This window comes from Eurosta solidaginis, chromosome X, assembly GCF_040869045.1.
Source record: "Eurosta solidaginis isolate ZX-2024a chromosome X, ASM4086904v1, whole genome shotgun sequence".
Classification (NCBI taxonomy): domain Eukaryota; kingdom Metazoa; phylum Arthropoda; class Insecta; order Diptera; family Tephritidae; genus Eurosta; species Eurosta solidaginis.
Window position 1 is genome coordinate 35,559,736 of NC_090324.1, and position 17,520 is coordinate 35,577,255.

Here is a 17,520-nt window from a genome sequence, read left to right on the forward strand (position 1 = left end):
GATTTAGCTGACTCACTTCAGCGGTCTCTTATTATTGAAGGGATCACTCAAGCGAAAGCTCATAAAATGGCAGTCGAACAAACTGTTAACGTGTGTCGTTTAAACGCAAAATCCAATTTATTAAAAACCATTTTAGCCTCAACGGCATTTACAGATCCGAAAGACGTGGTAGCAACTTTAATTGTAGAACAAAACAACGAAGTAACTGAACGTCAGGTTTTAGCTTTTCGATCGCGTGGTAACAACACATACAGAAATTCACGTGGTAGTTATCAAGGTTTTTACCCAAACTGCGGCTATACTGGTTATAGAAATAATAGTTCATTTTCATATAATAGTAACTATAACGGTAACAATAATCAGAGATATCGCTATGATAACAGAAGTAGATACCAAAATAACAACAATAATAATATACGTCCAAATTCCAATTCAAATGCAAACAGCAGTAACGATAGAGGTAACAATTCTAAATCATCCAACGGTAGAGGTAGAAACGCAAACGTTCGCGCTTTAAACGCCAGTGCCCCTCAGGAGCGAACACTGGGGAGGACGCACTAAGCCAGTAAGCGAACATCCCTCGCCAACAGACATCTATTGTTTAAATTTAAATTACTCTGATTTCATTGAATTACAACTTAACGAGTAACAAAAATTTTGTTCTTTCCTAGTAGACACTCAAGCGGACATTTCTTTAATAAAGATATGTTTAGACAGAAATATTTCCTTAAATACGAACGACATCATTAACATTACCGTTGTCATTTCAAATTCAGTTTCGACCTTAGGTAAAATTACCGTAAATTTAAATTGTTCTAACTTTTCTATTAAACATACTTTACATGTAGTAAATGAAGACTTTAATATTCCATCCGATGGCATACTGGGTAAAGATTTTCTGAAAATTAACAAATGCATTATTAACTATGAAAGAAATAGTATTTCCTTTTGGGTAGGTAATGAAAAAGTCGCGATACCAATTCTACACGGAACAGAAAGCGACAGTTTTATCATTCCACCAAGATGTGAAATATTCAAACTTTTTGATTTAGGAGATTCACCCGAACCACTTTTCGTGGACCCGCAGGAAATTAAAAAAGGTGCTTTCACAGCTAGGTGCATTGTTAATTCCAGTAACCCAATCATTAAAGTTATAAATACCACGGATGATATAAAGTATGTGAAAAGAAAAAGTATTCGGACAGAAAAACTTTCAAACTACAACGTTTATGCAATTAACAAGACAGAAACAGAAGACAAACGTACGAAAGAACTGACTTAAATTTTAAAAAAATCAAATAGCTCAACATGCTCATAGTAAATTAATTGACCTTTACATAGATTATGCCGACATTTTCGCTCTTGACACGGACAAAATGACTTTAAATAACTTCTACATGCAAAAATTAAGATTGACAGACAACGAGCCGGTATATGTTAAAAACTATCGATTACCACACTCTCAACGCGAAGAAATAAATCGCCAAGAAAATAAATTGTTAGATGACGATTTGTTTGAACCCAGTTATTCCAATTACAATAGTCCTTTGATTGTAGTCCCAAAGAAAGATACTAATGATCAAAAAGGTTATCGTATAAGCGTAGATTTCATTGATGATAAATTCCCACTCGATAGAGTTGACGATATTTTAGACGATCTCGGTAGAGCAAAATATTTTTCAACATTAGATCTTTTTTCAGGATTTCATCAAATCCCCTTGCATCCTGACTATCGTGACATTACGTCTTTCAGCACTTACCGTGGCGCATTTAGATGGAAAGTGCTTCCATTCGGTTTAAATATAGCACCAAATTCATTCTCACGAATAATGACTATAGCTTTTTCGGGTATACCACCCAATGTCGCATTCTTGTACGTCGACGATATTATCTTCATAGGTTGCAGCGATACTTGTAGGTCTTTCAATCTCAACCTTAACCCAAATAAATGCAACTTTTTACGACCAGAAGTTACATTTTTAGGTCACAAATGTTCAGCCAAAGGTTTGTTGCCAGACGACTCTAAAATAAACGCATTTAAAAAGTATACAAAACCGACTGATAAAGACGCGTTACGACGATTCGTCGCGTTTGCAAACTATTATAGACGGTTTATACCTAATTTTGGTTCTTCGGCGGCGCCTCTGAACCGATTAAGCAGAAAAAGAGTTGAATTTGTATGGGATGTTGAGTGCGAAAGAGCATTTTTATCTTTGAAAGCAGCGTTACTTTCACCAAAATTACTTCAATATCCAGATTTTACTAAACAATTCATTATTACCGTTGATGCTTCCACAACTGGATGTGGCGCTGTTTTGAGTCAAGAACAGCAAGGTAGTGATTTGCCAATTAGTTTCGCTTCTAAAGTATTTAATAAAGCAGAGCAGAAAAAACCCATTATAGAATTAGAGCTTTTAGCTATTTACTTTGGAATAAAGCATTTTCGACCATACGTTTATGGCACCCATTTCATTGTAAAGTCAGATCATAGAGGTCTAGTATACTTATTCAATATGAAAGACCCATCTTCAAAACTTTCAAGAATAAGATTAGAACTAGCAGAATATAACTTTACTATAGTTTATATAAAGGGTAAATCAAACGTTGGTGCTGATGCACTATCGCGTATTACAATCGATGAAATTAAGGAATCGAACAAAAAATTTTGGTAGTTCAGACAAGATCAATGACAAAACGGCAAAACGAAAATAATCTTCATATTAAAACAGACAAAAACGACGAAAAACAACTTACTTTACATGTCTACGACAAATTTTCATTTAATTTTTCGAAAAAGGTTCCACGAATAAGATCTGCAATTACGTACGATACAAATAATAAAACAACAAATTTAAGAATTTTTGCGAATATTAAACATAAGAAACTCGAGTTACTTAGTTTTGAGCTTGTTAACGAAATAATGACTTTAGAGAAATTACTTTCGAGGCTTGAATCAGAAGCCGACAAACGCAAAATTAAGAAAATTGAATGGCCTAAAAACGATATTTTGTTCGAACATTATACTATTACAAATTTCAAAAATATTGGAAATAAAATTTTAAAATCATTAGAAATTATATTAACAGATCCAGTGGAGACAGTAACAGATGAAGATACAAAATTAAAACTTATGAAACTTTACCATAATGATCCCATTTCTGGTGGACATTGCGGAATGAAAAGACTTTACGCAAAACTACGAACAAAGTTTTATTGGAAAGATATGACTCGCGATATATCGAAATATATCAAAAATTGTAATGATTGTCTTTTAAACCAGGTTATGCCTAAAACAAAAGAAAAGCTTGTTTTACCACCAACTCCTTGTAAACCATTTGATATCTAGTAATTGACACAATAGGACCCCTACCTGAGTCCAAATATGGTAACAATTTCGCACTTACCATGATTTGCGACATGACTAAATACCTGGTAACGGTCGCTGTGCCAGACAAATCGGCAAAAACAATCGCTTCAGCAATCTTTGAAGGCTTCATTTTAACTTACGGCACAATGAATGCCATAAAATCAGATTTAGGTACTGAATTTAAAAATAAATTATTTGAAGAATTAACTTAACTTTTAAATATTCAACATAATTTTTCAACTGCATACCATCATGAAACTGTTGGCACGATTGAACGTAATCATAGAGTTTTTAATGAATACTTACGTGCATATCTAAAAGATACTTTTTCTGATTGGGATGTTTATTTAAAATACTTTACTTTCCTACACAATACTACGAGTAGCACAGTTTTCGACAATCAATTTTCACCTTACGAGTTAGTCTTTGGGAAAAAAGCAACTTTGCCTAATGAATTAAGTAAAGAAAAAATTTACCCGATCTATAATGTCGAAAACTATGCCAAAGAAGTCAAGTTTAGGATGCAGAAAACGCAAAAAATGGCACAGAATCTAATTAATAAAAATAAATTACAAAGTAAAAATCTGTACGATAAAACGGCACGACCTTTAATTGTAAAAATCGGAGATAAAGTAGTTTTACAAAAAGAACCACATCATAAACACGAAAATATTTTTCAAGGTCCGTTTATTATAACTAAAATTAACGAACCTAACGTAACTATTTTCGACGAAGTTAAAAACAAAGAAAAAGTAGTACATAAAAACCGCCTAACTAAAGTAAACTAACATTACTTCAATACTTTTACTTTAAATTTGATTGAAAAATAAATCCAAAATTTTTTAGTATGTACTAGCATTTAAGCAGCCACGAAGGCTCAAAAAACTGTTAAAAAAAAAAAAAGAGAAAATGACACAAATTTTGTATATTCAAAAAACCTATTTCATAAAAATTGTTCATATTTCTTAAGTTCAACCACAAAAAAAATCAAAACAGAAAAAAACATATTTCAAAAGCAGCAAAGATTAAAAATGAAAAAATTTAACAAATTTAATATATATTAAAATGTAAATATCTACAACAAAAAAAGAAGAACAAACAACATAATTTAATAAACTAAAATCAAATTCATTCGTTTGTAATAATCAGTAATAAAAATGGTTCCGAACCAACGAATTAAAAAGGGGAGGAACACCCTAATATAAATATATATTCGTTTGTTCGTAACAATTTTTATAAGTTTATGGCCAGAGAAGAATGTGACAAAACTGATCACTTTGTCAATTCTTGTTTTTCCCCAAAAAGGATGATGTAACAGAGCCCTAATAAATATTAAAATGTCACCCTGTGTTCAAGTTGCTGCAACACCCGTTGTCTACCCACGGGTGTGGAACAACTTGAACACAGAGCAATTCGGCTCTGAATAATTCAATTAAAAATTGGCCAGACGTAGCGTTCAGACGTGCTTGTCCGAAAAACTAAAATTAAAATAAACGTGTTTAAATTAAAAGTAAAAAGAAGTGTTTTTATTTGTACCGAGTGAATGCCCGGCGGGAAAGACCGCCCTTTCTTCACCATAACCTACAGGTGAGCATCGATTTGGAGGCGGCGCCCTCCACGGCAAGTACCCAAGGAAGGCAACCTAATGCGGATAGACATCCGCCTGGTAAGGAGAGTTTATACACGCAGCTGAGAGCAACACACAAGCACATGCAGATATCTTATCTGAAATGCTCCTAAAGGTGTGCAATTGTGATTGTGGAATTGTCGCTCACACATACAAGCGCATGGGTTATGAGAGAAGCTATAAAAATTATACATCTGTAGTTGTGGCTGTGGAAATTTATAACTAACTAAGCAAAATCTGGAAGCGCCTAGAAGATGCCACGAGGAAAACACAGAGTATAAAAGCACCAGCGGTAGAGGCGCTAGGAGCAGTTTTCAGTTAAGCACGCTATCTGTCGGGCAATAGATCAGTTTCATTTGAGCTATCAATCAGTTTGGTTATTAAGCCAGCTAGTTGCAAAGTGTAAGTGTTATTGTGAGGTACTTTAATAAAGGCCATTTTTCCATTATTCAATATTGGAGTTATTTATTCAACAGTTTAGTGATTCGAACTTAGCAGAAGGGCAAATAAGAGGATTTGCAAGTAAATTCGTTACAATATCCTCCACATAAATGCGATGCAATAGTGACTAGGTATCTTTGGTAGTATATCCAGCCACTTTAAAACAGAATCAGACCTTGTTGGTCTTGGCACCTTTGGCAAGGACACGGATACAGACGATGAAGGTCTTGACTTCTTTGGCAAGGATACTCTATTATTTGTTCTCACCCAATGAGTAAATACATTTTTGTCTAAACCAAAAGTAGCTAGAAAAAACTCTTTACATACACGAAGCTTGTTTCCATTAGATGCTATCAAAAAGCAATCAAATCCAAATATTTTTCTTTGTTTTTTATGGGAAGGGTTTCGCTTGATTATTTTGCGAGTTCGTACTAATCCATTAAGATATGCACTCTTTGCAGCCCATGAAGGTAAACTTCAAAAATAATTAAAATACTTAACTCGTGCATCTTCGTCCATTGCCGAACAAACAAAACTTCGTTCGGTTTATTTTTCTGTCAGGTGCTTACATGTTTGTTTCCTGATTTCCCTTCCCTTTTTTTGAATAAACACAACATCGTTTAAATTATTTTCATTTCTTACCCATTTCAATCCTTCATATTTTTTTCCTAAAATTCTCAATCTCCGATTTTTTTGTATTCGTTTCCTCTTCCCTATTTTACCTTCTGACTCAATTTCTTCGCTATCTTTCGGGTTATCCTCTGGTATATAAAATAGCCCAGTCTCTTCGTTAAAGAAGCATCCCGTTGCTTCCATATTTTGACCGCTATCACTGTTGAGGTCCTCGAATAAGCCGGTTTCTTCATTGAGATTGCATCCCATTTTTTCCATATTTCAACTGTCCAAAAATGTACAATTATGGTAATTTAAAACGTTATTTTAAGTCTATGACTTTTTACCTGTTTTAAAGCTTGGATTTCAATAATAGGATGGTTAATAACTATTTTTTAAAGTAAAAACAAAAACAAACAAAAATTGTTATATCTTTACAGTATATAAGTAAATTATTTATTTATTTATTTTATTTATTTATTTATTTATTATCTACCGGACATAGTCCTCACAGATATGTAACAACTTAAACAAAAATTATCGAAATAGAAAAATATATGGTAACAATTTATAAATACAATGACATTATAACACAAATTTTTGTAAAAAATTCGCTACGGCTTAAATAAATACACATGTACAAACATTTATATATTAATAGGAATACTGGAACATATTAATTGAAAAGAAAGTAATCAATAACATCAGCTTTGAAATGTTCTTTACACGAGTTAAAATCGGCATGATTGCAAACAGTTACATAAGGAGATCATTCTGTGAATAGGTTCATTATTTCCAAAATTCGTTCTACGCGTTTGAACGTAGAAAATGTATTTGTCCCTTAGACACCTTTCAGGTGCATAGAAGGGGAGAAGAAAAAGTAGTTCCGGAGAATCGATTTTGTTGTCGTAAATGTTTTTGATAAAGAAAATACCACAAATTTTCCTTCGAATATTAAGGCACTGAATATTTAAAATTCAAAATCTTAGTTCATAAGATGGCATCGATTCAAAAGTGAACATTCGTCAAAGGGCGAATTTAGTGAATCTCCTTTGAACTCTTTCTAACCGGCTGGAATGTGTGACAAAGTCTGAGTCCCAAATGATGCAGGCATATTCCAAAATGGATCTTACAAGGCTAATGTAAAGACTTTTCAGCGTTAGCGGATCAAAAAAGTCTTTGGAATTACGTTTGAGAAAGCCGAGTTTTGAATTGGCAGCACTGATTATGTACTCCTTATGAAAGTCGAATCTAAGCTTCGAGTCTAAGTATACTCCTAAATCCTTAACAGTAGTTGTACGATTGAATGAGTCGCTATCGTTAAAGTAATAGCTGTTCATTATGCATGCGTTTCTCGGAGTGAATGTGATAATATTACACTTGGAGAAGTTCAAGAAAAGACCGTTACTATTGTACCATTTTATCAATTCCAAGATGTCTTGCTGTAGCTCTATGCAGTCGCTAATGTGTTTAACTCTGTAATCAAGTTTTAGATCATCAGCGTACATCAAGCAACTAAAAAATTAAAAAAATTGGCAGATGTAATTTATAAATAAAGAAAAAAGTAAAGGGCCCAGAAGACTACTTTGTAACGATTATAGGCTTGGAGAGATTGCTGCCAATCTTTACTATTAATTTCCTGTTTTGGAGATACGACTTAAGCCAACTTAGAGCGTTGGAGTGGATTCCGAGTTTATTAAGTAAAAGATTATGATTGAGACTGTCGAAAGCTTTTACGAAATCAATGTACATAGTGTCCACTTGTTCGCCGTCCTCAATCGCATAAACCACAAAATTAACAAATATTGTGAGATTTGTGCTAATGGATCTCCCTGGATAAAAACCATGCTGTTGAGGGACAATATAGTTTTTAAAAACTGCAAATAGCCGGTTATTTATAATTTTGTCCAGCAGTTTTGGGATGATGGATAGCTTAGCAATGGGTCGATAGTTGTCTACCTTGTTTCGAGGGCCAGACTTATAAATTGGCGATAAGAATGCCACTTTCCATTCGTCAAGGAAATTACCACATTCAAGGGACTTGCTAAAGATTTTAGTAAGAGGCGGATAGAGTGAAACCGCACAATTCTTTAAGAACAAGGGTGGCAGAAGATCGTATCCAGCTCCCTTAGATACATCAAGGTTCATAAGGGACTCCAGGACTTCTTCCTCTGTAACCGTGAACTGACCAATATTTACAGACTCCACTATGGCAGATGTATCACATGACGTACTAACTGTCCGGAACCTGTTAAATACCGAACCAAAGAAGTCGGCAAAGGGCTCACATGCTTCCTGAGTTGAGGAAGCAAATTTGCCTCCAAACTCCATTGATTTCGGCATACCGTTATATTTTCGTTTTGAGTTAACAAAAACCCAAAAAGACTTCGGGTTGGCTTTTATGTTAGTCTCAAGCGAATTAATATATATATCATAAAGGAACTTGGATAGGCATTCAAATTTCTTCCTGCACTCAGCAAATTTTATTTCGTCGTCAGCAGTGCCAGTTTTCTTAAATTTTTTGTGCGCTTTGTTTCGTTGGGTTTTTAACCTCAAAAGTTCTTTTGTGTACCATAGGAGATTGAAAGATCTCTTTTTTCTGTGGGCTGGGACGTATAGGTAAAGGCTTTCTTCTACCACGCTCTTGAAATTCATATACATATTTGATAAGTCTAATTGCTCAAAGATTAAATTCCAATCAATGGAGTCGAAAAACGCATTCAGAGCCGTAAAATTCGCCTTATAAAAATTGAAGTAGTACTCGGGTTCAGTGGAGTTATTATCGTATTTATAGAATGAGAGCTGAATAGAGATTGCTTTGTGATGAACCATTTCACAGGTGAGTGGCAAATCACAGGATATATCATTGTTTATAAAAATTAGATCTAACACTCTGTTTAAATCATTTCCAATGTCGTTAATTTGAGATAGGTTAAATGAGTACAATGTATCACAAAGTAAGTCCTCGACATCCTTTTTAGATGTAAAGGGGGTTAAAAAGCCGTCATCAGGATCTCTCACCCATTGAATAGAACCCAGATTAAAGTCACCCAAAATATAGAGCATTTGGTGAGGTAATAGAGAAACAATAATAAAGCTGATATTATCAATATGTGACTTGTACATTCCATAATTGTTATTTGGTGGGATGTAACTAACAATAAAGAAAATTTCATTTATACTATCAAGGAACGTTTCTCCTATATTTACAGAAATACAAATTTGCTCAATGTTGGCATCGTTAACGTGTAGTTGCACTTCACGACTTGCCAGGGAAGATGCTACAGCCACCAAAATACCTACCGCCCCCTATTGTTACCCCCGGTTGCACTACTCTTTCCCTTCGATAGACATTATAAAAACGATCAAAAAGCTCTGATGATAAAAAATCTGCAGTTAGCCAAGTTTCCACGAGTATGATGATATCAAAGTCGTTGGTCGCTGCCGAATCATATAGCTCATTTGTTTTTGTACGCAGACCACCGGCATTGTGATAATATATTGTGAGCTTTGGATTTGTGATAGGCGCATCACTCACTGTCCTCCCTCTGTCGAGACAAACTTTTGAAAAAACTCAAACGGTCGGATTTTGACATTTGACTGCCACAGCCCGGAGTCCATAATTTTTGCTCTATCTGAGAACGGAACTCCAATTTTAAAGTTTACTTTACTAACTGTCTCTACCGCTACATTTTTTTTTTTAAATTATAGCATGATATAGAATTTTCTTTGATGCAAGTATGTTTTGCTATATACGTAGTGATGTCAGTAGTTTCTACGGACGGTTTGAACGATCGTACATGAAACCATTCCAGACGAGCAGCGACATCAAGCTCACAAATTGTGCTTGTACCAACAACAACTTTACGTGTATTATTGGTGTTAGCGGCAGCAGAATTATTTTCAAAAACATTGGCATTGGTATTAGCAGCAGCAGATTTACCACGAACACGCTCGCTAGTGGTAGCGGACGGAGACGCAGCGAAAGACGCAAATGAAGGAGAGATAGGTGCAGCGGGAGCTGTTGTTGTTGTTGTTAAAGATGATGTATTATTAGCTGTCTGTACCACTGACCCAGGCCGAGAACTGTTGAGGGGAAGAACAGCAGATTGCGAACGTCGAGGAATAGGTGAAGGCGAGAAAGCAACTAAATCTAATGCACCATTGCAATTGTTATTATTGTTGCTGTTGTTCGAAATGAATGCACATGAGCGCACTTATTTTGGCAGCGAGTACATCAATATTATTATTGTTTTCAGTATTGTCTCTGATAGATTTTGCTTTTGCCTTTTCTTTAGCGTTGTTTTTGTTTCGACTCTTCATATTTTCACTACTCGCTGATGATTTGTTATTTGCAATTATATTCTTCAAATCATCCGCCTGCATGCACAAATCCTTGAATTTGCCCTCAAATGCGGTCATGATGGCTTCCAGCCCAAGTATTTGCGAGGCAAGCACGGATTCGAATGCCTTAGATATTTTATCAGGCACATTAACACATTCAGGACACCAATATCGAATGTGGTAGTTAGCCTTTATCATCTTCACGTCGTATTCGGTGATTTGGCCCTCACAACAGGCGCGGTGAAAACGCTTCTTACAGAAGCGACTGCACGGCACAACAGTAGTGTCGTTCCGGCCAAAACTCTTATCATATTTACCACAAGAGTCATCCATTTTACACAAATTGTTCTTAAACTAGTTGTTATTGCAATGCAATTCAAATTTTAAATGCACTAGTTATTGTTGTTGCAACGGAATTTAGTTTTAGATTCACGATTTTCTATTTTACAAGAAATACGCCAGAGAGTAAAATACGAACCTTATCTTCCGATCAATAGGAAAGATATAACCATATATTTAGCAATTCTCACAATTGTTTGACTCTTTAAATTAATTAATTAAATTTTCAAATAGACGAGCGAAGAAACTTGCAACTTGCTTAGCCAGAGTTGCCAGACATATATATGTCAACATTCAACTCTAGTAATGGCATGGTGCAACAAAAAACAAAAATAAAAGAAAATTTCAAAAAGGGTGTGGCTCCGCCCTTTTTCATTTAATTTGTCTAGGATACTTTTAATGCCATAAGTCGAACAAAAATTTACCAATCCGTTTGACATTTGGTAGGGGCAATGATTTTATTGCGTTAACTGTTTTTTGTGAAAATGGGCGAAATCGGTTGAAGCCACGCCCAGTTTTTATACACAGTCGTCCGTCTGTCCTTCCGCATGGCCTTTAACACGATAACTAGAGCAAAAATCGACATATATTTACCGAACTTAGTTCACGTACTTATCTTGGTATAAAAAATGAACGAAATCCGACTATGACCACGCCCACTTTTTCGATATTGAAAATTACGAAAAATGAAAAAAATGCCATAATTCTATACCAAATACGAAAAAAGGGATGAAACATGGTAATTGGATTGGTTTATTGACGCGAAATATAACTTTAGAAAAAACTTTGCAAAATGGTTGTGACACCTACCATATTAAGTAGAAGGAAATGAAAAAGTTCTGCAGGGCGAAATAAAAACCCTTGAAATTTTGGCAGGTATTACATATATAAATAAATTAGCGGTATCCAACAGATGAAGTTCTGGGTCACCCTGGTCTACATTTTGGTCGATATCGGGAAAACGCCTTCACATATACAACTACCACCACTCTCTTTTAAAACTCTCATTAATACCTTTAATTTGATACCAATATCGTACAAACAAATTCTACGGTCACTCCTGGTCCACCTTTATGGCGATATCTCGAAACGGCGTTCACCTATGGAACTAAGGATCACTCCCTTTTAAAATACTCATTAACACCTTTCGTTTGATACCCATATTGTACAAACAAATTCTAGAGTCACCCCTGGTCCACCTTTATGGCGATATCTCGAAAAGGCGTCCACCTATAGAACTAAGCCCCGCGCCCTTTTATAATACTCATTAACACCTTTCATTTGATACACATATCGTACAAACAAAGTCTAGAGTCACCCCTGGTCCACCTTTATGGCGATATTTCGAAAAGGCGACTACCTATACAACTACCACCCCTCCCTTTTAAAACCCTCATTAGTACCTTTAATTTTATACTGATATCGTACAAACACATTCTAGAGTCACCCCTGGTCCACCGTTATGGCGATATCTCGAAAAGGCGTCCACCTATAGAACTAAGCCCCACGCCCTTTTAAAATACTCATTAAAACCTTTTGTTTGATACCCATATTGTACAAACGCATTCTAGAGTCACCCCTGGTCCACCTTTATGGCGATATCTCGAAAAGGCGACCGCCTATACAACTACCACCACTCCCTTTTAAAACCCTCATTAATACCTTTAATTAGATACACATATCGTACAAACAAATTCTAGGGTCACTCCTATTCCACCTTTATGGCGCTATCTCGAAACGGCGTCCACCTATGGAACTAAGGATCACTCCCTTTTAAAATACTCATTAACACGTTTCGTTTGATACCCATATTGTACCAACCAATTCTAGAGTCACCCCTGGTCCACCTTTATGCAGATATCTCGAAACGGCGTCCACCTATGAAACTAGGGATTACTCCCTTTTAAAATACTCATTAACACCCTTCATTTGATACCCATATCATACAAACAAATTCTAGAGTCAACCCTGATCCACCTTTATGGCGATATCCCTAAATGGCGTCCACCTATAGGACTATGGCCCACTCCCTCATAAAATACTTTTTAAAGCCTTTCATTTGATACACATGTCATACAAACACATTCCAGGGTTCCCCTCGGTTCAATTTCCTACATGGTTATTTTCCCTTATGTTGGCACCATAGCTCTCAACTGAGTATGTAATGTTCGGTTACACCCGAACTTAACCTTTGTAGTGCCATAGTAAATTGCATCAAAATAAATTGTAGATGGCAACCCTCTTTAGAAATGTGCAAGATGCAACCATACATCAGATGCACTTGGCATCACTAAAATTGTTAGAGTCGAGCAACTCGGAGAGTTTCTGATTGGCTAAAACTGCCGTTGCTCGACGCCATGATTTATTTCGACGCCATCATTAATTTCGTTGGTAAGCAACGTAAGGAAAAATATGCCAAGCCGCAGAGTTGCGTTAGCGGCAGTTTTTTTAGTTTAAAGTAAACCGGCCGACGCATCACTCGCGAAAATAAAACCGCAACCAAAAAGTTACATACGGAATATGTAACTAGACAAGTTGTGAAAATAGAAAACACATTTGTGAACCTAAAGTGAACAAATAAAGTTTTATTATAGAATTAAAACTAACGGTTCTAAGTAAAAGACTAAAAGCTAAGTTAGTCGTAAAACTAAAAACTAAGTGCACAGCTATAACAACTAAATGTGTAGAAAGAATAAGTTTTAAATAAACCAACTGTAATTAAAATCTAACCAAACATTTAGTTATTCAAAAAGGAAGAACTAGGAAGAGAAGTAAAAGTTTTTTGGAAAAGGCGTGTGCGCATTGTTCAGTGCGAGTGTGCGTACCGAACAGTTTCATAGGATCCGTAAAATGGATCCTCAATATGGCGACCGTGGGCCGAAGCCCCGTAAAAACGGGTTGTGGCCGAAAGGAGGCAAGCCTCCCAACAGGCGTGGGAATTAAAGAAAAAAACAAAAACGCACTTAAAAATTAAAAAAAAAATTAATTAATAATTAACAAAATACATATACTTACAAAGAAGTTACAAAAATTTATAAAATCAAGAAAAATATCACAAACAAAGTTTAAAAACAAAAAAATTACAAAAAAAGTATAAAACATTAAAAACTATTACAAAAAAAATATATAAAAATTTGAAAATCCTACAAAAAAATACAAAAATTTCAAAAACCATTTCAAAAAATTTAATATTTAAAATCGTTACAAAAAAAAAAAAATATATATATATAGAACTGAGGAAAATTTACAAAAAAATTTAAAATCATTAAAAACCAAAAAAATATATAAAAATTAACAAAAAACCTACGAAACGAAATCAGCGCAAATATGGCAGTGGTGGTGGCTTATGACAGTGGCTAGTGGAAAAAAATTTAGGTGAAAGACATTTAAAGAAAATATATATACGTATAACACAAAAACTTAAAAAAACGGAAATAATAAGAAAATTTCGGAATTAATAATAAAACAAAAACTAAATGGCAGCAGAAATAATGTAATTCGAAAAAACTAAAAACCAAACCTTTTGAATAAACTGTACACATTTCTTAGTGGAAAAGAAACAAAAAACGGCACTAGCCACGCCATTTCAATAACGGCACTAGCCACGCCACCATCATAACGGCAAACCATCGTACATCAACAACAAGAACAAGCGGAAGACAAGTGACGCCATCTAACAACAGCAGCAGCAGAACAACAGCACCAGCAGCTGAACATCAGGCACAGCAGGTACAGCAAACAGTTGAGCAAGTCCAGCATCAAGTGGTATGGTGTGCGAAAATTTTTATTATCTACATTATTATAAAATAATATTTTCAATTTTTTATATATAACTATTTTTCAATTTCCAACTATTTTTCAAAACTTACGAACATATTTAAATTAATTAATTAAATTAAATAAAAAAAAAATTTTTCTTAATCCACTTACCATACTCATTAAAATGTAAACACATTTTATTTCACTTAATTTTCCCAATTATTCAAAAAATTACTTACCATACGTATTACAAAAATTTCTCATTATATTCAAAATTTAATGTACATACATATAATACATAAATTAGTTCAATTTCACATACTTTAGGTATATGGGTAAGATTTTGGGCAGGCACTGTGGGACAGGGTCGGACAAAAAAACAAAAAAAATTTTTTTTTTAATTTTTCATTAATTGCTTCTAGTTTTAGTCCCACTTTGCCCTACAGTGGGCTCCATCAACACAAAAATACAAAAAAAAATTTGTTTACTTTTCTATAATCTTTGCATTCAAATTCAAATAAAATTATAATTTTTGCCATACATTTCAAATACAAACATTTTTTTTTTTTCAAATTCTGTACAATTAAAAATTCTTACATTTCAATAAATATATTTGTAAACAATATCCAACATCTTTTAAATTGCATGTGAATTCCAATTGCAACTTCCTTTTTGCATGGAAAATTTTCAGCTAATTCCAATTTGGATTTGCGGACAACAAAAGCGTAAAGTAAATATTTTTTAATCTTTCTTTTCATTAACTAATCACTAACTTTAGTATTTCAATAAAATTTACTAACTAAAGTTTTTTTGCAATAAGTATTCGCTAACCAATTGTATAATTATAACTAAAATCTAAAAGCTTTCAAAAATACATACTTTCACAAATTTCTTTTAAAATATTTTCATAAATTCCTTTTAAGAATACTTTCATAATTTTCTTTTGAGATCAACTTAACCCGTTCCAATTTAATTTTCTTTAAATTCAATTTCTATTCAATCTTCATAAACAAATTCCACATATCTTGCAACAAAAATTTTAATATTTTGTCTATTCGTTTCAACGCGTATGGACCTAAGAAGCGGGAAGGTTGTTTCTAAAGATTCCCATCCGAGTTCAAGTTCCAAAAATTCAGAGCAAAATTTAGATTCCAAAAAATCAGAGCAAGATATAGATTCCAATAATTCAGATTCTGATTCATCTTCAAGTGCATCGTCAACTGATACCTTAACAAGTGAACATAATTATAAATTATCCCTGAGTGCAGACTTTTTAGGATTTGCTGACGAACCTGTAATTCCAAATTCTAGTTTTTCTATTCTAACTCCGATTCTTAACATTACAACCATGGCCACAATCGAGGAGAAAACATCGTTTATTAATACTTGTGCCTCGATTATGCGAGACAACTACAGTGGAGACCCGTTAGCACTTGGCTCGTTTATAAATAAAGTTGAATTAATGGAAGTATTCTCTAACGAAAATTTAACTCCTACTTTTATTGCATTTTTAAAATCCAAGTTCGAAGGCAAAGCTCGCGAAGCCCTACCAACGCATATAGAATCAGTCAACCAAATTAAAGAAGCGCTATGTAGTGAAATTAGGCCAGACAACTCGAAAGTTGTCGCGGGAAAAATTGCAGCCTTAAGAGTAACCAATAACAATTTTTCAGAATTTTCAAAGCAGGTAGAAGAGCTTTCTGAATCGTTAGAGCGCTGTCTAATCATTGAAGGTATGACGAAGGCAAAAGCCCATGAGATGGCAGTTGAACAAACCATTAGCGTTTGTAGATTAAATAGTAGGTCAGATATGGTGAAATCAATCCTTGCGTCAACAACCTTCAGAGACTCAAGGGACGTAGTAGCAAAAATGATTATAGAGCGAGAAGAGGAAGTTAAAGAGCGGCAAGTGTTAGCGTTTCTGTCACGTCCGATAAGATATAATAATTTCCGTGGAAATTCCAGAGGCAACAGTAATCTCAGCTACAACAACAATAGTAATTTTCGATTTAACAATAACGCAAATAGGCAAAACAATAATACAAATTTCCGAAATAACAATTATAACAGAGGCAATAATCGCAATTACAATAGAGGCAATAGCAATTCCAACAATAACAATAATAATCGGTCCGGAAATAACAGAAATTCCAATAATCAGGGTTCAAATTCTAGAAATTCAGCCAATGTTCGTTCGTTAAATGCCGAAGCCCCTCAGGCGCGAACACTGAGGGAGCAGGAGCAATTCGACTAAACACTTCTCAGTCAATATATTGTCTAAATTTAAATTTTTCCGATTTCGTCGAAGTCGCTTGTAGCGATTCACATAAAATATGTTCTTTTCTAGTAGATTCACAGGCAGACATTTCACTAATAAAAATTTCCAGTTTGGCAAACGATGTAGAAGTAGACAATAGTAACGTAATAAATATAACAGTCGTAACAACAGACACGGTAACAACACTAGGAACAGTTAATACAAGTATAATCGCATCAAATACATTTTTTTCTCTGACTCTTCATGTTGTCAATGACAACTTTAATATCACTTCGGACGGTACAATAGGGAAAGACTTTCTAAAAGCGAAGAAATGTATAATCAATTATGCTAATGACACAATTACATTCGGACAAGGGACAGAAAAGGTAAATATTTCAATTTTGCATAGCACTTCAACAAATACTCTTGTAATTCCACCAAGATGCGAAGTTTTTCGTGTTTTCAGTTTGAAAAATTCGACAAGTCCAGTTTTTGTAGATTCTCAGGAACTCTGTAACGGTGTTTTCACAGCAAACGCATAAATGATACACCTATCGATTCAAAACGTATAGAAGAGCTTAAATCAATTTTGGCAAAACAAATGCCTTCTTACGCTAAAAAGAAATTACTTGATTTATGTTTGAAATGTTCTGATATTTTTGCATTAAAAACCGACTTAACGACGCTTAATAATTTCTACGAACAAAAACTTAGATTAACTGACAAAACCCCTGTCTATATTAAAAAATTACCGTTTGCCATACACACAAC

The 17,520-nt window shown here is 34.4% G+C and overlaps 1 protein-coding gene across 4 annotated transcripts in view; it reads right to left on the bottom strand.

Annotated features, from left to right (window-relative positions):
- LOC137235471 (epidermal growth factor receptor kinase substrate 8-like) overlaps positions 1–17,520 on the bottom strand; it is a 741,986-nt gene that overhangs the window by 385,597 nt on the left and 338,869 nt on the right. The gene's annotated exons all lie outside the window — the stretch shown is intronic.